General features: G+C 44.4%; 1 non-coding gene across 1 annotated transcript; it reads left to right on the forward strand.

Annotated features, from left to right (window-relative positions):
• The first annotated feature begins 13,784 nt into the window (after window positions 1-13,784).
• On the forward strand, window positions 13,785-13,856 carry TRNAK-UUU. Its single transcript has one exon. It is a non-coding gene; the product is annotated as a tRNA-Lys (tRNA).
• Window positions 13,857-25,301: the final 11,445 nt, after the last annotated feature.

The raw sequence follows: 25,301 nt of genomic DNA on the forward strand, positions 1-25,301 counted from the left end.
AATTTAAGCATGTATGAGGAGGGGAAGGTGTCTTTTCTATGTTTTTGAAAGTCATTGGCAGAGTCTCGTGTTGCTGTGGGTGTCATGCATGGGGTGTGGTGCCTTTCAATAATTACACTGATGGGAAAACTGAGAAGAAATTTCTAAAAGCCACAGGGAGAATCAGTAGCTGAACTCAGGAGCACATGAAAAGCAGGTTCCTATGGAGTCTGCCACACATTTTTGTGGACTTATTAGAAAAAAAAAATCTTCTAAGTCCTTGTAAACCTTGATTTATGGTTTACTTTGGGGCAGGGAGAAGATGAAACAAAAATTGTCATCAGAATGTAAGATGTCCACCTAACCCTCAGATCTTTCAGGTACTGCCTTTAATTTGTTTATTTGCTGGTTCTCCAAACCCAACTAATACCGGATAACAACCAGCCCTCCACAGTGCTTGACAATGTGCTCAAGTGTGAATCGATAAGGTGGAATCTTCTTGAAAGTTTTTTTTTTCCAACTTGAAGATTTCATGTACTTAAATCTTAAGTGCTTGGTTTGAGAACAATTTGAGCGCTGATTTAGTGTAACGTGAGTAAAATAAGGTCGTGAAAGCTAGCGATTGTGAAAGTCCTTTAATATAAAATGTTGCTTGCTGGTCTCACAACGTGCATTTTCTCTTCCACTGGCACCTGGGCTAACAACCTGGCAGGCACCCGTTCCACAGCTGTCTTTGGTGGGGGTAACATAAATACAGACGCCAGGGCCCTGCCCCTCAAACTGTATCACAATCTCTGGGTGTGGAGCTGGGTTTAACTATTTTTAAGAACTCCCCAGATATTTCTACTGTGCTGCCAGAGTTGAGAACCTTCAGAATAAAATTCTTTAGCATCTGATTCATTGAGTTTCTCATCTTTCTAAATTTTCTCTTGAAATCACAGTCCAGAGGACTATGGACTTATCCCTAGTCTCGGAAAAAAAAAACCCCTACATTTGGATCCACTAGTTAATTCATACTTGAGTCAACATGTTGAAGGTTAATCCTACCCAAAGGGAAGAAATGAAAGTGGTTTTTTTTTTCTTTTTTTTCAAGAAGTCCAACTCATCTCACACAGGAAAATGGAGAGAGATGGTGTTTGCCTTTTCAGAATTCTGCATGCCCAGCCTGAGTCAGCACTTGAGCATGAGATCACATCATCTCTTGGGCGGGGTGGGGGGGTGCGGGGGGTGGGGGGGGTGGGGGGGGCGGTCTTATCTTCGTCTCGGCTCTCCTGGCGACCTCCTACACACTTCCCCACTATGTCAGGTTAGTGGAGCGCAAGATGGGCCCCCGGCCCTCACTCATCTGCAGGCTGGCTGCCCTTGGGAAGCTCTCACCCTGCACAACCTTACCCCGGGGTCCTGCTGGGCTCCAGCAAGAGCCCCTTTAACACTCACTCACTCACTAATGGATTCAGCACATACCTGATGCCTTTTGATCAGGTGGGGCAAACTGACTACATTTCCTACATCATAAACCCTTGCCAAGGCTCGCCCTCCTCCACCGCACACCCTGGTCCTGGTTAAGGTCCTCACTGTCTCTTACCCGGACATCCGCAGTAGCCCCCTGATCAGACTTGCTCCCTGGAGCCTCATCCTCTTCGAACGCCGCCATGTGCTGTCCAGAGCCCCCTATTTACACTCACATATGGCTGGTCCTCATCCCTGGTCCGCACACTCCAGAGGTGCCTGCCACAAAGGTCCGCATGACCAGTTAAAGGTGCTAGAACGGCCGTGAGCTGGCCTCTGCGCACTTCCTGAGCGGCCATCCCACTGCTCCAGCCTCACCGAATCCTCCAGCAATGCTGATTCATGGCTCCCCATGTGCATCCTGCTGGGCATTGCTTAACCGCCTCCTATTCACCTGCTGCTGAGGGGGGATTCCGGTCCTAGGCTCATGGGGATGGCCAAGGACACACACGGCGCTGGACAGAGGAGACTGTCATACATCCTCACAGCTGGGGGCAGAGGAGGACCCCGCGCCGCTCAGGGCCCCACGCGGGCTGTGCTTGGGGACAGAGTGAACAGCCTGTTTCTTGCAGCGGTGAGCTCGGTGGTATCAAGGGGCGGGGTGACCTCCGGCTCAAGAGGCAGGGTGTGGTTGTCTTGTTTGAACACCTCCACAGGCTGAAACCCGCTCCTCAGGGATAAGCAGGAACTGTGCCTGGTCCCCTTGACAAGGAGGGTTGCTTGGGTGGGGGACCTCATCCTGGGGAGCAGGGTGGGGAGGGGAACCTGTGGTCTGGGCATCTGAGGCTCTGGGGGCTTCACCAGATGTCAAGGCAGCACTTAATACTGGGCCCTCGTCTTAGGTTTCACATCACAGACACGAGAACTTCCTCTCTGTGTTTCTCCATTTCCCCCTCCCATTGGCTCTCTGGCTCAGTCCTGGTCCCCCTGTACTGTCAGCTCAGGCTTTCTGTCCAGCAGGACAGGTCCCCTGACCTATCCCTGCCGGCTGGTCACCCACCAATCCCTAGTAACCCTTACCCAGAAGCTAAAAAAGTACTTTTAATTTTGTCTTTCCTTTAGAATGTAAGCTCCTTGAGGACAAGGACCCTGTACAACTTACTTGCTTTCAAATCCTTGGTAAATGCCCAAGAAAAGATGGTGTATTTTAAGAATATAACTCACAAATGTACTTTTACCAAAAAAGTTCTAGTTTACTTTTACTAAATTTTACACTGTCAGAAAAAACAAGTCTGTTGGAATCCCTCAGAGAAAACAGGCAACAACAAAACTTTAAACTCTATAAGAAAACTGTGAGGGGAATTTATGTATAATTGTTTTGCTAATACACCCTCCCATCCTCTTTTCTTCACAACATTTAGTTTGGCCCACCTGCACATATGCCCTCCTCTTAAACTGTTAAGCACGGATTTAAAGAGAGCTTGTAATTCCTAAGCATCATGTCAAGTCAGCGTGTGGGCAAGCAGTTCACATGACCAGGAGCTGAGCTCACCTTTGCCATCACCCAGGGCACCTGGGCTGAGGCATTTGGGGTCACTGCCCCCAGGGACCTTCAGGTAGGAAACAAAACACAGTGACAAAGCTGCTTTTATAATCCCTGGCCTATCCTTAGGGGACGACTCCAACATCTCATGACTTGTGAGAAGCAGAGCAGGATTGAAACCCAGGTGCACCCAGCCCCGGAGATGGTGCAGAGCTGGGCCTGGCAGGAAAGTGGATGCAGTGAGCAGGCTGAAGTGGAGGCTCAGGTGCAGCAGAGGGGACGAGCCAGCAGCCTCAGGCCCCGCCAGCCCAAAGACAGGTTTTCTTTGTGCTGTACTTACAACTTTTTCCATTTTCTTTTATTGTGTGAAAATATACATAAAATTTACCACCTTAACCACTTTAAGCGTACAGTTCAATGGCATTAAGTATACTCACGTTGTTGTGAACTATCTCCAACATCCATCTCCAGGACTCTTTTCATCTTGTAAAACTGAAACTCTGTCCCCATTAAACACTAACTCCCCAGTCTCCCCTCCCCTTGCCCCTGGCAACCACAGTTCTACTTTCTGTAGAATTTCTATGAATTTTAGGACTCTAAGTACCTCATATAAATGGAATGATATACTATTTGTCTTTTTGTGATTGGCTTATTTCATGTAGCGTAATGTCGACAATGTCCATGTTGTGGCATGTGTCAGAATATCCTACCTTTTTAACACTGAATAATATTGTCATACGAATATACCACATTTTAGTTGCCCATTCATCCATCAATGGACACTTGGGGTACTTCCACATTTTAGCTATTGTGAATAATTCTGCTATGAACATGAGTGTACAGACATCTCTTTGAGACCCTGCTTTCAAATCTTTTAAGCATACACTCAGAAGTGGAATCGCTGGGTCATAGGGTAATTCTATTTTTATTTTTCTGATGAGTAGCCATACTGTTTTCCCCAACAGCTATACTGTTTGGCATTCTCATCAGCACTGTACAAGGGTTCCAACTTGTCCACATTCTCACCAAGACTTATTTTTTTGTTTTATTATTATTTTTAGTAATAGTCCATCCTAATGGGTATGAGGTGGTATCTCACTGTAGTTTGATTTTCATTTCCCTAATGATGATTGATGTTGAGCTTCTTTTCAATTGAAAAAATTAGTTCTCAACATGAAGAATCTGGAAATTTCTCAGCTCTAAATTCCTGGCCTCTTTTGACAAATCAAAGATCTGGCAAAGCTGGGCCCTCATTCCCACAAGGCACGTCAGCCTGAGGGCAGGGTTGCTGTCTGGAAGGCACAAGCAATCTCCAGTTCACCACAGTCCCCCCCACTCCCTACTGCCTGACCCAGAGGGTACGGGCATTTGTGACTCCCTGTGGCGATGGTCAGCACTGCTTTCAACTTGTCCATACCTTTAGGCAAATGACTCACCCCAATCCAGCCACATGTTTTCCCTAACTGGTCCCTCGGGCCTCTAGAAAACTGTCGGTCAGCTCTGGAGACCACATGTGACTGGGGTCTCCACTTCTTTTCCATATGCTTCTTATAATCATCTCCCAACGGGAGCCAAAAAGTCTTTGCCAAGCAAATAACAGAGAAGAACTTTCCCCGAAAAACTTAATAAATCCAACAAGAATCTGGGCGTGACCAGGGAGTGACATCCTGAGCCCAGATGATCTCTGCCAGAGGGTTTTTGAAATAAAGAGCAGGCTGAGCCCCCGGTCCCCTGGCATTATGCTTCTACAGATGCCGTGCTTTGGAGTAAATGGCATGACTTGATGAGGTTTTCTTGAGATGACAGAGTCAGAATACCAAAGAAGTTGCTGGCGAGGAGCATTTCTATTGCTACACCTACTAAACAAATGCGCAGAGGGCTTGCTCGGTGACAAACGCCCTCACTGTCCCCATGGGGAGAAGCCAGGGGTGCTCCACTCTCCCACAGTTTGCAGCCCGCACCCGGGATCTTTGGCAGAGACACCAAGACCTGCAGAAGGAAACCTGGGATATCGTGTGTCTGGGAAGACAGGCAGGACCCTCAGAGCCTGCTCCCAGACTGAAGCTGGTGAATCACCCAGCATCTCATGGTGAGGAAGGGCAGGAGCAGGAGAGTCTGGGGCAAACCCAGAGAGGAAAGGGGTCACCCGGGGCTACGGCCTTCCTGGGACCTCTTAGTCTCACCCTTATACAAGGATCTAGTCCTATTAACCTGCCTAGCACCTTGAGGATGTGCACCCATTTCACAGGAGAGGAAAACAGAGGTTTGTGTCACTGTGGCACGTGACCTTGGATGTGAACTATAAAAGTGTTATTAAGCTGGGACGAAGTGAGAGAGTGGCATGGACTTATATATATTACCAAATGTAAAATAGATAGCTAGTGGGAAGCAGCCACACAGCACAGGGAGATCAGCTCGGTGCTTTGTGACCACCTAGAGGGGTGGGATAGGGAGGGTGGGAGGGTGGGAGGGAGATGCAAGAGGGAGGAGATATGGGGATATATGTATATGTATAGCTGATTCACTTTGTTATAAAGCAGAAACTAACACACCATTGTAAAGCAATTATACTCCAATAAAGATGTTTTCAAAAAAAAAAAGCGTTATTAAAGGTCTATTTGGCTATTTTAAAATTCCGAGTCCCTAGCTAAGTTGATTACGTGCAGCCTGGATCAATTATGGCTTTAGCAAAAAGATGCTCAAGCTACCCATGGCAGCGCCTCATCATTTTGCAAATGTAGGCTGGCCCAGAAATCCTTAAGGGGCGCGCGGGTTATCAGAACAAACGGGCAGCTGCATTATTATTGTAAGTAGGTTCATTGAGCACCTGCATTGAGCACTCGGGCCAAGTGTGCTTCTAAACCTTCCCACATACTAACTGACACCACAGGTCTTCCAGGTCATACTGAATTCAGGATGTGCGGCACAGACAGGTCTCGGGGCTCCGGCTTCAAGGACAGTGCTGTGAGCCATCATACGAGCCCATTCTTTCAACTACTCCAACCTCAGGGCTGTGTGTGCTTCTCTACAAGAATTACCATCTGCCCACCCTGCCTGCTCAGAGCATCATTCCAAAAGCAAATCTGCCCCCATACCCCTTTTTGTTTTCTACAAGAAATGAGAGCATCTGCGTCTGTGATTCTCTATTCTTCACGACCCAGTGAAGTGGGTGCTGATCTAGAACCAGAAGAGGGTAAGCAGCGTGGGCACAGGTGAGTGGCAGAGGCTAGACGCCCAGTCCCCCTGTCCCAGAGCTCGGGTCCCTGCGGTCCACCCAGAGTGAGTGACCAGCAAACCTCAGGAGGATGAATAAGCACGTCCAGGAGTTCTTCTGCCCAATTCAGGTCATTGATGACTCCACCCCTACTCTGTAAGGCACAAACTCCTTGAATAACATTTTGGGTTAACATTTTTGTAAAATACATTACATACTGTTTTCCTTGCATTTCTTTCTTCTTCAACTGTCAGACTTTATTTTAGTGATTTTGATGGAAAATTTACTAAATGGCTTTACACATCTTTCCTTTCTTTTTGTTTTTTTCAGAGCAGCTTAAAAAAAAACTGTATTATGGAGAATTTTGAAGATACATAAAAGTAGTTCATAGTAAAAACCTGCAGCGTGCACTCTGCCAGGTCTGGCCTCTGGGCTCACAATGCATTTGTAGGAACCATTCACGCTGTGAGTAAAGCAGGAATGTGTTCTTTCTCATGGTGAATGTCTCTTTCAGGCATTTTCTTTGCTACAAAAGATTATGTTGTGGCCATCATCAAAAAATCTACAAACAACAAATGCTGGAGAGGGTGTGGAGAAAAGGGAACCCTCCTGCACTGTTATGTAAATTGATACAACCACTATGGAGAACAGTATGGAGGTTCCTTAAAAAACTAAAAGTAGAACTACCATACGACCCAGCAATCCCACTACTGGGCATATACCCTGAGGAAACCATAATTCAAAAGGATACATGTACCCCAATGTTCATTGCAGCACTATTTACAATAGCCAGGACATGGAAACAACCTAAATGCCCACTGACAGATGAATGGATAAAGAAGATATGGTACATATATACAGTGAAATATTATTTGGCCATAAAAAAGAATGAAATTGGGTCATTTGTAGAGATGGGAGTGGACCTAGAGACTGTCATACAGAGTGAAGTAAGTCAGAAAGAGAAAAACAAATATCGTATATTAACTCATATATGTGGAATCTAGAAAAATGGTACAGATGAACCTATTTGCAGGAATAGAGACACAGACGTAGAGAACGACATGTGGACACAGTGGGGGGAAGGGGAGGGTGGGACGAATTGGGAGATTAGGATTGACATGTATACACTACCATGCGTAAAACAGATCGCTAGCAGGAAGCTGCTATAAAGCACAGGGAGCTCAGTTCGGTGCTCTGTGACAACCTAGATGGGTGGGATGGGGGGTAATGGGAGGGAGGTCCAAGAGGGAGGTATACATAGAGCTGATTCACTTCATTGTACAGCAGAAACTAACACAACATTGTAAAGCAATTATACTCCAATAAAAAAAAAAGATTACGTTGTATGAATAAAACACAATTTATCTGTCCTTCTGTTGATGGACATTTGAGTTGGTTTTGGTTGGAGGAGGGTACCAACAAAAATACTGAGAACATTCCTGCCTTTGACTTTGGAGGCTCTATGCATTCGCTTCTCAGTTCTCTTTTTTTTTTTTTATTTTATTAAGTTTTATTTTTTTTATTTTTATTTTTTTTTGTGGTACGCGGGCCTCTCACTGTTTTGGCCTCTCTCGTTGCGAGCACAGGCTCCGGACGTGCAGGCTCAGTGGCCGTGGCTCATGGGCCTAGCCGCTCCGCGGCATATGGGATCTTCCCGGACTGGGGCACGAACCTGTGTCCCCTGCATCGGCAGGCGGACTCTCAACCACTGCACCACCAGGGAAGCCCTCAGTTCTCTCTTTTTTTAAATTCAAGTACAGTTGATTTACAATGTTGCATTAATTTCTGCTGTACAGCAAAGTGCTTCAGTTGCATATATATGCATTCTTTTTTAAAATATTCTTTTCTGTTATGGTTTATCATAGGATATTGAATATAGTTCTCTGTGTTATACAGTAGGGCCCTGTTGTTTATCCATTCTATATATAATAGCTTACAGCTGCTGACCCCAACCTCCCACTCCATCCCTCCCCCAACCCCCTCCCCCTTGGCATCCACAAGTCTGTTCTCTATGTCCCTGAGTCTGTGTCTGTTTCGTAGAAAAGTTTATTTGTATAATTTTTTAGATTCCACATATGAGTGATATCATATGATATTTGTCTTTCTCTGTCTGACTTACTTCACTTAGTATGATAATCTCTAGGTCCATCCATATTGCTGCAAATGGCATTATTTCATTCTTTTAATGGCTAATATTCCATTGTACATATGTACCACATCTTCTTCATCCATTCATCTGTTGATGGACATTTAGGTTGCTTCCATGTCTTGGCTATTGTGAATAGTACTGCTATGAACATAGGGGTACATGTATCCTTTTTAATTATAGTTTTGTCTGGTTATACGCCCAGAAGTGGAATTGCTGGATCATGTGGTAATTCGATTTTTAGTTTTCTGAAGAACCTCCATACTGTTTTCCACAGTGGGTGCACCAACTTACATTCCCACCAACAGTATAGGAGGGTTCCCTTTTCTCCACACCCTTCCCAGCATTTGTTATTTGTAGACTTTCTAATGATGCCCATTCTGACCAGTGTGAGGTGGTACCTCATTGTAGTTTTGATTTGCATTTCTCTAATGATTAGTGAGGTTGAGCATCCTTTCATGTGCCTGTTGGCTGTCTGTACTTCTTCTTTGGAGAAATGTTTCTTTAGGTCTTCTGCCCATTTTTCAATTGGGTTGTTTGTTTTTTTTACTGTTAAATTGTATGAGCTATTTGTATATTTTGGAGATTAATCCCTTGTCAGTTCCATCATTTGCAAATTATTTTCTCCCATTCCATAGGTTGTTTTTTGTTTTGTTTATGGTCTCCTTTGCTGTGCAGAAGCTTGTAAGTTTGGTTAAGTCCCATTTGTTTATTTCTGCTTTTATTTCTTTTGCCTTGGGAGAATGACGTAAGAAAACCCTGGTACGATTTACATCAGAGAACGTTTTGCCTGTGTTCTCTTCTAGGAGTTTTATGGTGTCATGTCTTATGTTTAAGTCTTTAAGCCATTTTGAGTTTATTTTTGCACATGGTGTGAGGGTGTGTTCTAACGTCATTGATTTACATGAGTTTGTCCAGCTTTCCCAACACCACTTGCTGAAGAGGCTGTCTTTTTCCCTTTGCATATTCTTGCCTCCTTTGTCGAAGATTAATGACTGTAGGTATGTGGGTTTCACTACTCCTGAGTATAAAAACTTAGGAGTGGAATTGCTGGGTCAGAGGCTATACGTGTGTTAAGCCTTAGGAAATTATGCCAAACAGGTTTCCAAGGCAGTTGTGCCATTTTACTCCTGCCTGGGATTAGTTAGCTTTAAGAACTAGAAACATGCCTTTAGAATTGAAATAATTCCAGTATTTGAACAACCCAGCTGAGGCCTGGTATGACTTGAGTGATCTGAATCATCTTTATTTTCAACAGAGGTTTGGAAAATGTTACTCAAGGGCACAGAGAGGAGGGTCATTCTGGAAGATGCCAGGCAGTTTCTTAGTTCCAGATTCGAACCTGTCTCTCCTCTGCTTAGAGCTCTTCTCTGTTAAGTTTTATGCTGGTGGGAAATCAGCCACTGGGGCTGAGGGTAGAGAGCAGAGCATCCGGAGCTGGCGTGTCCCGGCTGTAGACACAGCCTTCGAGGACAGGATAACTGGAAGATCCTTGCCTGGCCCTGTAAGAAAATCTTGCAGTAAAAGTAAATGTGTAATTAACTCTTAGGAGAAAGTATCGTTATTTGTAGGTGATATGATTGTGTATCTGGGAACCCGGGAGAATCAACTGGAAGATGAGTAGAAATAATGAGAAAATTCAGTAATGTGACTAATTATAAATTTAACATACAAAAAGCAATTGCTTTTTGATGTGCAAAGAACCTGTTAGAAAATACAATAAAGGAAAAACCCCACTTACAATACCCACAAAAGATAGAATATCTAGGAATAAACTCAATTAAAATGAATTTAAATGAGCCAAAGCTCTAGCAAAACTTGAATAAAAAACAACTGAATAAATAGCAAGACATACCCTATTTTCGAATAGGAAGAAGTGATATTGTATTTTTTCTCCCTAAATTTATCTAAAAATGCAATCTCAATGAAAATATCTACTTTCTAATTAGACAAGCTGATCCCAAGGTTCATATGAAAAGTAAAACATGCAAGAATAGCCAAGAGAACTCTACAAAAGAAGGTTAATATGGGGAGACTATTCCTTCTAAATAATAAAAGGTATTATAAAACCGTACTTAATTAACGGAGCTTGAAATAGTATATGAATGTACCAGCTAGATCAGTGGGACAAATAATAGAACCCAGAAATAGACCCAAATACATATGGAAGGGTGGCATTTCAAAGTGGTGAAAAAAAGATAGATTATTCAATAAATGACTTTGGGACAGCTGAGTGCCAGCTGGAGCCATACCTTACTCCTTAAACCAAAGTCAATTCCAGATGGATGAAAGTACTTTTAAAAACATAAAAGTACGAGAAGTTAAGGTTGTTTTTCTTTTTAAAGAAACCATCTCCAAGTAGGGAAGCTCTTTCTTAATAAGACATAAAACCCAGAAGCCATAAAGGAAAAGACTGCTACGTTTATGTACATACAAAGTTTATTTATAGAAGATTAATAGGTACAAACTATTATTCATAAAATAAGCTATAAGAATACATTGTATAGTATGGGGAATATAGCTAATATTTTATAATAACTATAAATGGAGTATAAGCTTTAAAAATTGTGAGTCACTATATTGTGCACCTGTAACTTATATAATACTGTACATCAACTATACTTAAAAAAAAAGTAGATTGGGACTTCCCTGGTGGCACAGTGGTTAAGAATCCGTCTGCCAATGCAGGGAACACAGGTTCAACTCCTGGTCCGGGAAGATTCCACATGTGGCGGAGCACTAAGCCCATGGGCCACAACTACTGAGCCTGTGCTCTAGAACCCATGCACCGCAACTACTGAGCCCACACGCCTAGAGCCTGTACTCCACAACAAGAGAAGCCACTGCAATGAGAAGCCCGCGCACTGCAACGAAGAGTAGTCCCCGCTCACCGCAACTAGAGAAAGCCCGTGTGCAGCAACGAAGACCCAACACAGCCAGAAATAAGTCAAATTAAAAAGTTAAAAAAAAAAAAGTAGATTAATACTCTAAGGAAAAAAGTTTATTTAGGGAAAAATACTTATTTTAGAAGTTTTTTAAAATGACAAACTTGGAAAAAATATTCGCTACTCATACGACAAAAGGCCCAATTGCCTTAATATTGAAAGAACTGTTATTTAAAAACAAAAAGAGCTGGTAAATATTGATAATCCAACATCCAAAAGAAAAGGGAACAAAAGACAAGAGTAGGTAATTTATAAATGAAAAGGTGCTCAACATTTTTACAATCAAAGAAATGGAAATTCCAAGGAGACAATAAAAATTAAAAAGATGGATAATTCACATTGTAAGCATGCAGGGAAAGAGGCACTGCTGAGGAGAGGTAAATGGTTCTGATTGCTCTCTAGGGCCCTTTGATGTTAACTGTGAAAAACTAAAATGCATGTAGCTCTTCATCTAGCAATTTTTCCTCTACCAGGGATTTACCTACAGATAGATATACCTGAGGGCAAAATTCAATAAATGAGAATTGTTTATAATAGCATTGAATTGGAAACAATTCAAATGGCCTTTCAACCGGAGTCTGGCCAACTATGTTCTAGAATGGGGATTGACAAGCTTTTTCTTAAAGGGCTAGATAGTATTTTAGGCTATAGAGGCAACATAGAGTTTATTATGTAGGTACTACTTTAAAACTATTCTCAGATCAAGTATGAAAATAGGTCGCTTTGGTCTCAGGTCTATAATATCCACCCAATGAAATGTTACCCAGAGTATGATGAGGTATGTCTAAATATTAAATGTGTGAAAAAGCCCCAATGCATACTTTTTAAAAAGTAAGAGAGGGCTTCCCTGGTGGCGCAGTGGTTGGGAGTCCGCCTGCCGATGCAGGGGACACGGGTTCGTGCCCCGGTCCGGGAAGATCCCACATACCGCGGAGCGGCTGGGCCTGTGAGCCATGGCCGCTGAGCCTGCGCGTCCGGAGCCTGTGCTCCGCAGCGGGAGAGGCTGCAACGGTGAGAGGCCCGCGTACCGCAAAAAAAAAAAAAAAAAAAAAAAGTAAGCGAGCAGAATACAACATCAGCACACAAATATCAGCTGTGTTTCTATTCACTAACAATGAACAATGTGAAAAGGAAATTAAGAGAATGATTTCATTTACAGTAGCATCAAAAAGGATAAAATACTTAGGAATATTTTAAAAATAAAATACTTAGGAATTAAGTATTTTAAGTAGTTTAAAGTAAAATACTTAGGAAATAACTTAGTCTTAAGTGAAAGACTTACATACTGAAAAGTATAAAACATTGCTGAAAGAAACTAAAGAAGACACAAATAAATGGAAAGACGTTTCATGTTCATGGATTGGAAGACTTAATATCATTAAGATGTTCATATTACCCAAAGTGATCTACTGAGTCCATGTAATCCCTATCAAAATCCCAATGACATTTTTTGCAGAAATAGAAAAATCCATCCTTAAATTCATGTAGGATCTCAAGGGACCTCAAATAGCTAAAACAATCTTGAGGGAAAAAATCAAAGTTGGAAGACTCATATTTTATGGTTTTGAAACTTACTACAAAAGCTACAGTAATCCAAACGATGTGATATTGGCATAAAGACAGACATACAGACCACTGCAATAAAATAGACAGCTCAGAAATAAACCTCATATATAGGGTCAAATGATTTTTCACAAGGGTGCCAACACCATACGATGGGGAATGACAGTCTTTTCAACAAATGGTAGTGGGAAAACATTTCAACAAGGAAGATACACAAATGGCCAATAAGCACAGAAAAAACGCTTGACACCACTAATCATTAGGGAAATGCACATCAAAACTACAATGAAATACAACTCCACACCAATAAGGATGACTACTACCAAAAAACAGAAAATAATAAGTGTTGGTGAGGATGTGGAGAAATTGGTACACTTGGGCACTGTTGGTGGGAATGTAAAATGGTGCAGCTGTTCTGGAAAACAGTATGGTGGTTCCTCAAAAACTTAAAAATAAAATTACTGTATGATTCAACAATTCCACTTCTGGGTATATATCCAAAAGAACTAAAACAGGGTGTTGGAGAGATTTCTGTCCACCCAAGTTTGTAGCAGTATTATCCACAGTAGCCAAAAGGTTGAAAGCAAACCAAGTGTCCATTGACAGATGAATGGATAAACAAGATGTGGTATATACATAAAATGGAATATTATTCAGCCTGAAAAAGAAATGACGTTCTAATATACACTATAATATAGAAGACATTATTTGAATGAAACTTGAAGACATTATTTGAAGTGAAATAAGACAGATGAAGAAGGACAAATATTGTATGATTTCACTTATATGAGGTACCTGAAATAGTCAAATTCATAGAGACACAAAGTAGAATGGTGGTTGCCAGGGGCTGGGGGGAAGGAGTATAGGGAGTTACTGTTTAATGGGTACAGAGTTTCAGTTTGGGGTGACGAAAGAATTCTGAACATAAATAGTGGTTATGGGAATTCCCTGGTGGTCCAGTGGTTAGGACTTGGTGTTTTTACTGCAGGGGCCCAGGTTCAATCCCTGGTCGGGGAACTAAGATCCCACAAGGCTTGCAGCGTGGCCAAAAAAAAATAGTGGTTATGGCTGTACAACAATGTGAATGTACTTAAGGCCACTGAACTGTACACTTAAAAATGGTTAAAATTTTATATTATGTATATTTTATCAGAATAATAAAAAGAATATTATTTAATATTTTTAAAAAGCAAAGGAGGACTTCCCTGGTGGCACAGTGGTTAAGAATCCACCTACCAATGCAGGGGACACAGGTTCGAGCCCTGGTCTGGGAAGATCCCACATGCTGCGGAGCAACTAAGCCCGTGTGCCATGACTACTGAGCCTGCACTCTAGAGCCCGCGAGCCACAACTACTGAGCCCGGGCGCCTAGAGCCCATGCTCCACAACAAGAGAAGCCACCACAATGAGAAGCCCGTGCACTGCAACAAACAGCAACCCCCGCTCGCAGCAACGAAGACCCAACGCAGCCAAAAATAAATAAATAAATTTTAAAAAAGAAAAAACAAAGGATATAATAATAAGCTGTCATTTGTGTAAATTTGTATGTGTGTATGTGTGTGTGTGTAGGAAATTTCTGAAGGCTATGTAAGGAATATGGTAGGTTTCTGGGATAGCAGAGAGTCTTACCTTTTCAATAAAAACACTGGGTTTAGAAAGAAATATTTGCCATAAAACAGTAAAATAGTTAAGATCTAGTCATAGATCATCAAAATTCCTCCTGCCACACCAAACTTGCATTTCCCAATCTGCTCCCCACACCGGTCATACCACACCTACTGCTAGAGCCAACACTAGCCTGCTCAGCACCTTTGTGTAATTAGAATAAGGCAACCGTTCCTCTGGGTAGATGTCACCTTACAGGCATGCAGCTTGGAGGGCAGAGAGAAGGATGGGTTTCAGCCTCACTAGCCTTTCATCGGGGTGCCTTTTTTTTTTTTTTGCAGTACACAACATGCACAACTGTTCGTGGTGGCCCTGCCTGGAGCCACTTTTTCCCTACTTGACCAGTGTGATTATTCATAGACCAATAAAGAACACACAGAGCCTTTGTTAAAAACACAATTTCCTTAAAAATAAATGTCTCTTTGAAAAGTTTACAAAAGGTAGAAAAGGGGAATACTCCACTCTTTTCAGTTGTTTCATTGATGGTACAAAAGGCACCATCCAAATTTTCTGCTAACTGTTGGCTGCAGTGATTTTCATAACCACAATGACCTGTGAAACTTTCTGGTTACTTGAAATTTGATGTTTTTCTCTCAGAAGGGCCTAACTGTTTAGTTAGTAGGGAAAACTCCCTTGCTCTCTATTTTCCTTTCCATCAGTTGGGTCCACGTAACGGAAGCATTGTGTTGAGGGATGTGGCCTTTCTGGATGTGGTCTGAGGGCTTCAATGCGCCAATGTGAGGCCAGAAATTATAGGGTCAACATGACATCTGATTTCGGCTAAACAAAATGCACACCAAGTGGTTTCTGTACGGCCTTTTTTTTTTAAGAACAAGGTACTGTATAAGCCACATTACCTCATGCAAAGAATTGTAATCATTTGTAATACTTTTGAGCCAGGGGTTCATTTGTACAAATCTGGAAAACCAAAACGACCTGGAAATGCCAAGTCAGCAAGGGGCAAAGCAAGAAGGAAAGTCTCAGCTACCCTGACAGTTGGTTTTTGGCGCTTTCTCCACAGACACACAAGTTTGCCTCTCTCAACGACCCTAAGTCCATGATAAACAGGTGCTTTGTAAAACCAGACCATTCTGAACCTAAAGGTAAACCTTTCTCTCTGTTGTCTTTTTCTTTTTTTTTTTGGCCATGATGCGTGGCTTGAGGGATCTTAGTTCCCCGACTAGGGATGGAACCCATGCCCCGTGCAGTGCAAGCATGGAGTCCTAACCACTGGACTGCCGGGGAATTCCCGCTAAATCTTTTTCTATGAGACATAAAATAGACCTACTTTCAAATGTATTCTGTCCTTTAACAAATTTTTTTAGACTTAGAGAAAAGTTTATTACTTACCCTTTACCCAGATTCTCCTAATGTTACTATCTAACGTAACCATATAAAATTAAGAAGTTGTCATGGGTACAATACTATTAACCAATCTGCAGACTTTATTTGGACTTCAGCAGTTTTCCCACTACTGCATTTGGATGTCACATATCCTTAATCTCCTTGAATCTGTGACCGTTCCTGTCTTCCCTTGTCTTTTTTTAAAATTTATTTTTGGCTGCGTTGGGTCTTCGTTGCTGCGCGTGGGCTTTCTCTAGTTGCAGCAAGCAGGGGCTACTCTTCGTTGTGGTGCACGGGCTTCTCACTGCAGTGGCTTCTCTTGTTGTGGAGCACCGGCTCTAGGCACGCAGTCTTCAGTAGTTGTGGTGCACGGGCTCAGTAGTTGTGGCTTGCAGGCTCTAGTGCGCAGGCTCAGTAATTGTGGCGCATGGGCTTAGTTGCTCCGCAGCATGTGGGATCTTCCCGGACCAGGGATCAAACCCGTGTCCCTTGCATTGGTGGGTGGATTCTTAACCACTGCGCCATCAGGGAAGTCCCTTCCCTTGTCTTTCATGACTTGGGCATTATTAAAAAGTACTGGTCAGTGATATAGTAGAATATCCCTCAGTTTGGGTTTGTCTCAGCATCAGATGCAGGTGAAGTGTTTGGGCAGGAACCCTGAGGCACTGTGCCCTCCTCAGTGTATCCTGTCAGGGGAGAAATGTGTTGACATATCTTTTTATAGTGATGTTGCCTTTGGTCACTTAGTTATGGTGCTGTGTCCTGGATTTGTATACCATAAAGTTACTGTTTTTCTCTTTGTAATTAATAAATATCTTGGGGGAGATACTTGAGATTGCAAATATCCTGTTTTTCCTCAAACTTTTGCTGACTACTTTAGGATTCATCAGTGAATCTGACATTAGATTTGTTTTCTCAAGGAGATTTTCTGTTTCCCTTTTTATTTCTACATTTATTAATTAGAATTCTCCTATAAGGAAGAGCTGTCCTTTCTCCCTTATTTATTGACTGATTCTTTAAATTTTATTTACTTATATCAATATGTGCTTACAGATTTTTTTATTCTATGGGTTATAATCCAACATTATTGTTATTTATTTCATTGCTTCAATTGTTCCAGCTTTGGCCATTAGGATCTCTGTCAGCCACTGACACATCCCCACCCTTTTCAAATACTTCCTTACTTACTCACACCACAAGATGCTTCAGGCTCTTCATAGCAGCACTATTGACAATTGCCAACATATGGAAGCAACCTAAGTGTCCGTTGACAGATGAATGGATAAAGAAGATGTGGTGTATACATACAATAGAATACTACTCAGCCACAAAAAAAGAATGAAATATTGCCATTTGCAGCAGCATGGAGGGACTTGGAAGATATTATGCTAAGTGAAATAAGTCAGACAGAGAAAGACAAATACTGTATGATATCACTTATACTTGGAATCTAAAAAATAAAACAAACTAGTGAATATAACAAAAAAGAAACAGACTCACAGATGTAGAGAACAAACTAGTGGTTACCAGTGGGGAAGAGAAGGGGGAGGGGCAAGATAGGGATCGGGGATTATGAGGTCCAAACTATTATGTATAAAATAAATAAGCTACAAGGATATATTGCACAGAACAGGGAATATAGCCAATATTTTATAATAACTATAAATGGAGTATAACCTTTAAAAACTGTGAATCACTATGCTGTACACCTGAAACAGATAATATTGTAAATCAACAATACTTCAAGTAAAAAAAAAAAGATACTTCAGGCTCATCTTGCATTTTCCCTGTCCTAGTCCTAGAATAGAAGCATAAATGATATTGCTATCTAATCATGAATAAAACAAAATATAATTATTGATATCTGCATGATAGGACTAAAATAATATCCCAGACCTCTATATCACTACCATTTAGAAACTCTGTAATTAGTTTAGATACCGTGATTTTGTTCATTTAAGTAATTTCTAGAACAGTACGTGGCACATAGTAGGTCATAACAATATCTCTGAGAATGCAAGCTCCACACATGCATTTTTCTTTCTTAGCCTCAGAAGACTTATCCACTTGGCTGAATTTGGGTTTCTCTTCCTTAGGACACTGGAGAAGATGGTTGCATTGCATCTCTGTTCACCCCAGGTCTTGTGCTCTGAACAGCACTCAATTCTGGACCTTAATCGCAGAACCCAGGATGGGAAAGGTAAGGGAAAAGATGGCAGAACATGGCAGGGATTCAAATGAAAGTCAAAAAGTCACCACCTCCGGAGGGCCTCTGAGTCTGCCGGCCCAGCCAACAGGCCTCGCCAGCTCACTTTCCAGGTTGTTATTGTTGCCATTTTTTCCTGAATCTGCTCATTCTCAGCCTCAGCACTGTTTAAATTTTGACGAGAAAGAGCAAGAAAGCAAAGTAAGCAAACATAAGGATTTTTCTCTGCAAACGTTCCCTGGGTTATGTTGGCTCTGGCCTCCAGCCAAGAAAAACATAGGTGACTCAAGAATCATCACCCTCAGTGGGGACCTGCCACCCTTCAACTCAGAGGTTTTCTTATTTTGCAGGCAGGGGTGAAGAAGTGAGAGGCTGGTTTAATCCCAGTCCCGAGGCTCCTCAGCCTGCGGCTCTGCCTCCATGCACTGTCAACTTGTCCCAGCATGAGACAGGGCACCCCTGGGCATGATTTCCGTGGGGACCAGCAGAGAAGCCAGGGGTGTTCACGAAAAAGCAAAGCAGATTATAAAACAGAAGACTGAGGTTCAAGAACCCTCTTCATGAGTCAGCCTTGGGCTCAGAGAGGGCATAAAACCAGGCTGATGCAGAGACACCACCTGCTTTCTGCTTTCCAGGTTCCTGAAACTGTTTTTTTTGTGTCCCTGTTGACTGATAGGAAGTCCCATAGCAATGACAGGAATTCCTAGGCCAGGTTTAGAATTGACTTAAACCTGAGGCTTTTGGTATAGATACTATTTTCCCAACATTGAGAGAGGTCGTTGCAAAGGAAGTATTTATTTTTTTATTTTTTTTTTTTGCGGTACACGGGCCTCTCACTGTCGTGGCCTCTCCCATTGCGGAGCACAGGCTCTGGACGCGCAGGCTCAGCGGCCATGGCTCACGGGCCCAGCCGCTCTGTGGCATGTGGGATCCTCCTGGACCGGGGCACGAACCCGTGTCCCCTGCATCGGCAGGCGGACCCTCAACCACTGCACCACCAGAGAAGCCCATTTTTTTCTTTTTTTAAGGAGTAGAATTCTTGTGTTTCTTTACCTCTCTATAATTTAAAATAAATTTATTTATTTATTTTTGGCTGCGTTGGGTCTTTGTTGCTGCACACAGGCTTTCTCTAGTTGCGGCGAGCAGGTGCTACTCTTCGTTGTGGTGTGCATGCTTCTCACTGCAATGGCTTCTCTTGTTGTGGAGCATGGGTTCTAGGTGCGCAGGCTTCAGTAGTTGTGGCACACGGGCTCAGTAGTTGTGGCTCATGGGCTCTAGAGCACAGGCTCAGTAGTTGTGCCACACAGGCTCAGTTGCTCTGCAGCATGTGCGACCTTCCCGGACCAGGGCTCGAACCTGTGTCCCCTGCATTGGCAGGCGGATTCTTAACCACTGTGCCACCAGGGAAGCCCCCGATTTCAATGTTTTTTAAATGCTCTCTTGTGGGGCCTCACACATGGTGGCCTTTGAACAGATGTTGGTTCCTTTCCTAACCAGCATGAAAGGAGACCCTTTGCTGATGTCTCTTCAGCCTAATAGGGGTTAGTAAGCGTAATAGAGCCTGTCAGGGCTCTGCCCAGACCCCTCTGCAACCCTTTAAGTGTTTGGCTATCACCCCTTGAATGTGCTTCCATGATTCACAGTGATACTCTTCAATAGAGCAGTGTTCTTGGTAAAAAGCTGGTAAAGTGTTGGTAGAAGCATCTGGGAGTTAATACTCTCCCCTGAGCGCAGCCCTCCAGACAACGTCTGGAGGATGCCAGAATTCCTTTGTCTCAGGTCAGGGAAACTCCGAGGCATAACTTACACTCCTGAGCCCCCAGGATGCAGCCACAGGACTTAACTTGAAAGCACAGAGCTGCTTACCCCTCCCGGTTCTGCTTCCCTTACTCCCACACCAGTCTTCCCAGGAAGCGCATCCTTATTAAACCATCAACACTCAAGTCCTCAGCCCAGAGTCTGCTTGTGACCCAAGACAGTCAGCTTCAGGACGCCTCATGCAGAAAAGCTACATGATACTGAAGTTCTGACGGTCACAGTTAAAAGAACTGACCAGATGGTACATTCAAATCATTCACTACTTAACAGCCATAGTAATCGTACTAGTGACTATGCGTGCACGTGCCTAATACCTGAATTACGTTCAACACTAATCCTCATCACCAGCCTGTAAGATAGGTAGCTTCATCCTCTGTGGCAGTTTTTTTAAATGGCACAAATCTTTGACTCTCTGTTAAGGTCTTTGTCCCTCCCCCTTGAATCCTGCTGCTTTTAGAGAGATCTGCTCTATTTTGATAACTTGTTCTTCAGTTGACAGGACCCAGCCACCCGAGGACACTCTTCACCAGGTGAGGACATCCAGCCATGCGGGTTGATTACACTTCAATTTACCTCTAGTAGACAGCAGAGTTAGGTCTTGCTTTTACATCGGTAGGTGGTTCTAAATAAGTACATAGAGGTTGAGCTTTTCTTTTTGTTCCTTTGAATGAATATTCCTACTTGCCATGGTTTGTGCTTTGGTTTAAAAACTCGGCTTTGAATAAAGCATTTGCAGACTGAGTCATTTTGACTCACTCCATTTTCAGATGGTTGTGTCAGCCTCTGGGTGGTGGCACTGCGCTCATGGAGTCCATCAATGGCTTCTGCTGGCAGATGTGAACAGCCAGTGCGCAGGGCTCTGCTGGGGTGGCTGCCAGCACCAGTGCCGGCCCTCCATCTCCCATCACTGCCGTATGCCAAGTGAAGTAACTCTCCAGGGTGACATGCTAGTAAACGACCAGTAAGTAACAGAGCCAAGTCTCAGGCCCTCACGCTGTACAAACGGCGGTGGAGGGGAGAGCCCTAGACAGCAGCCAGGAAGCTGGGCCCGCCGAGGGTGTTGCCAGGATCACCTTGTTAATTTTCTCAAGCGGCCTCTCTCTCTTTCTTCATCTTCTGAAATAACTCAGAATCCCTGTGCCCCACCAGCAAAGTTGGAAACACCATCAAGCTACATGAAATAAACTCTTAATAAAGTCCAATTGATCAATTTTTCCTTCACGGTTAATGTTTTTGTCTTTTTGTTTTACTGCTGGGTGTTGGCCTTGTCCATGGTTGCCTCTCAGAAAACTTGTGAAGAATGAACGTGTGGAGGAATGAGCAGACCCAGTGGCCCGGAGGTGGTCTGGCCTGGCCTGGCCTCGCCAAGAGACGCCTGGACTGGGAATCAAGGCCAAATGGCTAATGTTCTTTGTCTATCTCAAGATGCTCTTCTGGAAGTTTTATTGTTTTGCCTTTTATGTCTACAACCCACCTTGAATCGATGTTTGTTTTTGTGTCACCCACTGTGTGCAGGTGTCCCCTGTCCTAACTGCGCTGCCATGTGAGAATCAGAACTTGAAGAACTGGGGCAAATGCTGAAGCCCTGGCGATTGCCATGGCTGAGGTGGACAAACCACCCCTCACCTTTGACCCAGAAGACTCACGTCTCCTACCAGCCCCCGTGAAACAGTCCAGCTCACTTGGTAACTTGGAAATAGGATAACATCTGAGACCCTTCACAGCTCTTGACACTCGTGTGCAAGAAAATTGTTTATGATTGTAAATCTGCGTTAGGGGGTGGTTTGCCACACGCCATGGTTGTGGCGATAGCGGACTCCCAGAGGGTAGATTTGGTCAAAGGCTGGGACTATTTTCAAGTTCTTGGTATATACTGCAATTTGCCTTGCCGAAAGGTGGCTCCAATGTACACTCCCACCCCTCCAGGGATATCTGAGCAAATTTTTCCTACTGAAATGCTAAGGTTTGCTGTCCTTTTCCCCCTGCACGCCTCCCCTCAAGTAAGTTCTGCCTTCATGCTGGTTTTTTTGGTTAGGTTTTGTTTTCCTGTTGGCAATAGGACCCAGGAAATGGAGCTTGTGAATGGCAGGTGGATCTGTTGCCAGGAGTAACGGGAGTATCTGCAAGGCCCAGAGCGATGCCCCAGTAAACCCATGGCCTGGGAAGACTAGCTCCAGATTTACATAATAAATTGCATCTCACAATCTACTCTCTGGCGCCTTCCTGAGTAATCTGCAACGGCAAGCTTGGTGGAAAGTGCCGGAGGAATGCAAGCTCGCCAGAGTTGGCCCTAAGGCCAACACTTAACAGCCTAACTTAAACAGGATTGTGGCCCTTGTGGCAGGAGGGAGCCGCTATCGCTCTGGGTGGAACTTTAATCCCCGAGGGCATGTCTGCACCTCTCTCCTCACCTGTCCCCACTCAGAGATGATAGTTCAAACCCACCCACCAGCCAAACAAAGGGCCACCTCTGAGCCTCCTGAGGGTCTCTTGAGGACCAGGATTAAGGCCAAGGAAACCCTTGGGGGTCAAGGGGGTTTGCGCAGAGAGGACAGCTGAGGCATTTAAACATGCAACATCCACAGAAGCCACTTTTTCCGTCAGAGCAGTTCGCATTGAAGCTGCAGCAGACCATGGCTGATGGTGGGTTTAGAAGACTCAGGGCAGGGGTCAGTAAGCTCACACTGGAAAAGGCCGGAGGATAAATGGTCTCTGTTGCAACTACTCAACTCTGCCATCGCAGCGTGAACGAGCCTTAGACAACACACAAACCAGAAAGCATGGCTGTGTGCCAATCAAACTTTACTTACAAGACCTGGTGGCAGGGAGGCTATAATATGCTGACTCCTGACTCAGGAGATGGTGGTCAAAAAACAGGGCTAGACCTTGCCTTCAGCTGCTCAGGTGGAAAATATCTTTTTTTTTCATGTCTTCATTTAACAAACACTTAAACAGCCTCACTATGCCCCAGACATTTGGAAGAGCTTTATAAATACTGATGCACTTAATTATCACAGTGATCCTGTAAGGCAAGTAAAATTATCCTCCCTGGTTTGGTACAAAGAGGTTAGGTAACTGGCCCAAGGTCACACAGTGGTAAGTGAGAGCGTCAGGGCTTGGAAGGCAGGCAGCTTGTGCTCTTACCCATCACCCCGTGCTGTACAGAGGCAGGCTGGCCTTCATGGAAGGCACATCCACTGGGCACCCTGCTCTGTGTTAGTCTGGAGGGAAGGGAAACAGGGACAGAGGTGATTAAGACCCACTCCTGAAATGGAACAGGACCCTATAGGGCTTTTCCAGGACACAACCTCCCTACACCCGCCCCCCCACCATGTCCTTCACCTGCCTCTTGTCCGTAGAAAACCTTAGCCAAAGAATAAATTTAATCAGAGAAATGAGAAAATATAGAAACAAAGGAAAGCAGTCAAACAGGACAAAATAATAATAGTTAAGCCATTAAACAAAGTCAAGGACCTTTAGTTCCTCCTCAAGGGCTATAGATCATATTCTGAGCCATGTTCTATGAGCTGTCTTATAGATACTGAAACCCATACCAGGTTGAAGAAGTTAACTACCTGATGACCAGGCTGTAGCCATGACATAAACGGCCGCAATTCCGAGAACTGGCCTCAAAGAAATGGCAACGAACCGACCCTGGAACTGCAGACGGACTGTGCTTGAAACAATCAAGGTGACGCTGATCAGACCACTGGTGACATGTTGAGATGACTGCCAGAGCTGGCTGTGCTGTGCTGCATGCGGCCCCTCCCTCTGCCTACAAAAGCTCTTGCCCACTGATGGGCAGTGGGGAGTTGGCCTTTGGACAGGAGTCCGCCTTCTCCCCCCGTTGCTGGCAACTGGAATAAAGCAAACCCTCCTTTCCATTAACACTTGCTTCTCGAGTGTTGGCTTTCCAGCTAGAGCAGCTGGAGCCCTCAAGGAGCCCTCGGGGGAGAGACCAGTGCAGATTAACGATGAGCGTAACCTCCGGAAAGCATGGGATGCAGGATGAGTTGAGAACTTGCAAAACTCACCTAAAGGTCAGAAAAATGGTGGCCATGCAAAGTAAAGATGAGCACAAGTGACCTTCTGCAGTGCTGGAAAGGGCCGGTGTCTTCAACTAGGTATCTCATATAACTAGGTAAAAAAGTCATCAAGCTGACCCAATAAAATACACAAATTTGAAAAAAAAAAGAGCCTGGTGGTGCTGGGTGGAAGCTGGCAGGTGGTGAGACAGCTGTTCAGGCTGCTGCTCTCCAAGGCCTCTTCTGGGCGCTGGAGGGTTCCTTGGCCCCCATCCCATCTCCTCAGAGTTCTATGGGGAGGAAACAGGGTCATGGACAGTGACATGACCAACTATGAACCAGTGCATTTGGCCCACCTGGCAGGCTGATGGCTGGGGGTGGCTTCCAGAGCAGAGTCAAGGCCTTTCCCACAAACCCCTTTGGGATGGGCTGGGATACTTGACACACAGCCTGGGCACACATGAGGGATCCACAGCACAGCCACCCAGGTGACCCCACAAAGAGGGACGGAGAAGGCCGCTCTCTTCTCTTTGGCCATCAGCCAGGACTTGTGCCTGCAGACTGTGTCCCTGGCCTTGCCCAGGGCCCTATGAGGGGACTCAGACTGTAAACTCCTTGAAGATAAGAGTCCTCTTGGGAATCCTGGTGCCTTGCACGGGGCTAGAGACTTGGGAAATGATCGGTCCAAACCCTGGCACTGAAGACTCTCTTGTAAAATTCGCTTGGGGCTCTCCCTCCTCTGAAGGAAGGAAGGCTCTGCACTCACCGTCTCCAGCTCAGAGGACCTCTGATTGGAAAGGCCAACTCATCCCAGCGTGGACCCCACACCTCAGGCCCTCAGCCTGATGGCCCCAAGAAAGTCCACCTGGAGGCTCAGATTTATTTCCTGCCCCTCCACTTCAGAAAAAACCCAAGCGGAGATGAGGTGACAGTTGTCCTCAGCCCTCTCACATCATCTACTTGCCAACAAGCCATCCACCCACCGATCCACTCAACCCCCCAACCACCTGCCGGGCCATCTGTCCAGAACCTCCTCCAACTTCTGTCACATGCCTGTCCTTCAAGGAGCCAAGGGTCTCTGAAGATGATTCTCTCCTTGAGGTTGACTGGGTGTTGGGGATTTTCAGAGATGGAGAGATGATTCTGCAGTCAGGAAGCCTTCATGGACACAGGCAGATGGGAGAGGGGCTGGATGCTGCGGCGCTGCTGGCTGCCCGCCCAGGTCCGGACCTGCCATCTGCTGGCTCTGTGAGCTCGGGCGATTTAAGTAACCTCTCTGTTCCTGACTCATCTGACCTGCAAAAGCCGGTGAGGTAAACCACCAAAATGGCCACAGACCTTCACCCCTCCTTGTATCATGCCCCGTGCAATGTGACTGCAGCTCCAACCACCCAGAGGTGGTGT

Source organism: Monodon monoceros, unplaced genomic scaffold (assembly GCF_005190385.1).
Source record: "Monodon monoceros isolate NGI ecotype Baffin Bay Population unplaced genomic scaffold, NGI_Narwhal_1 Super_Scaffold_13, whole genome shotgun sequence".
NCBI classification, from domain to species: domain Eukaryota; kingdom Metazoa; phylum Chordata; class Mammalia; order Artiodactyla; family Monodontidae; genus Monodon; species Monodon monoceros.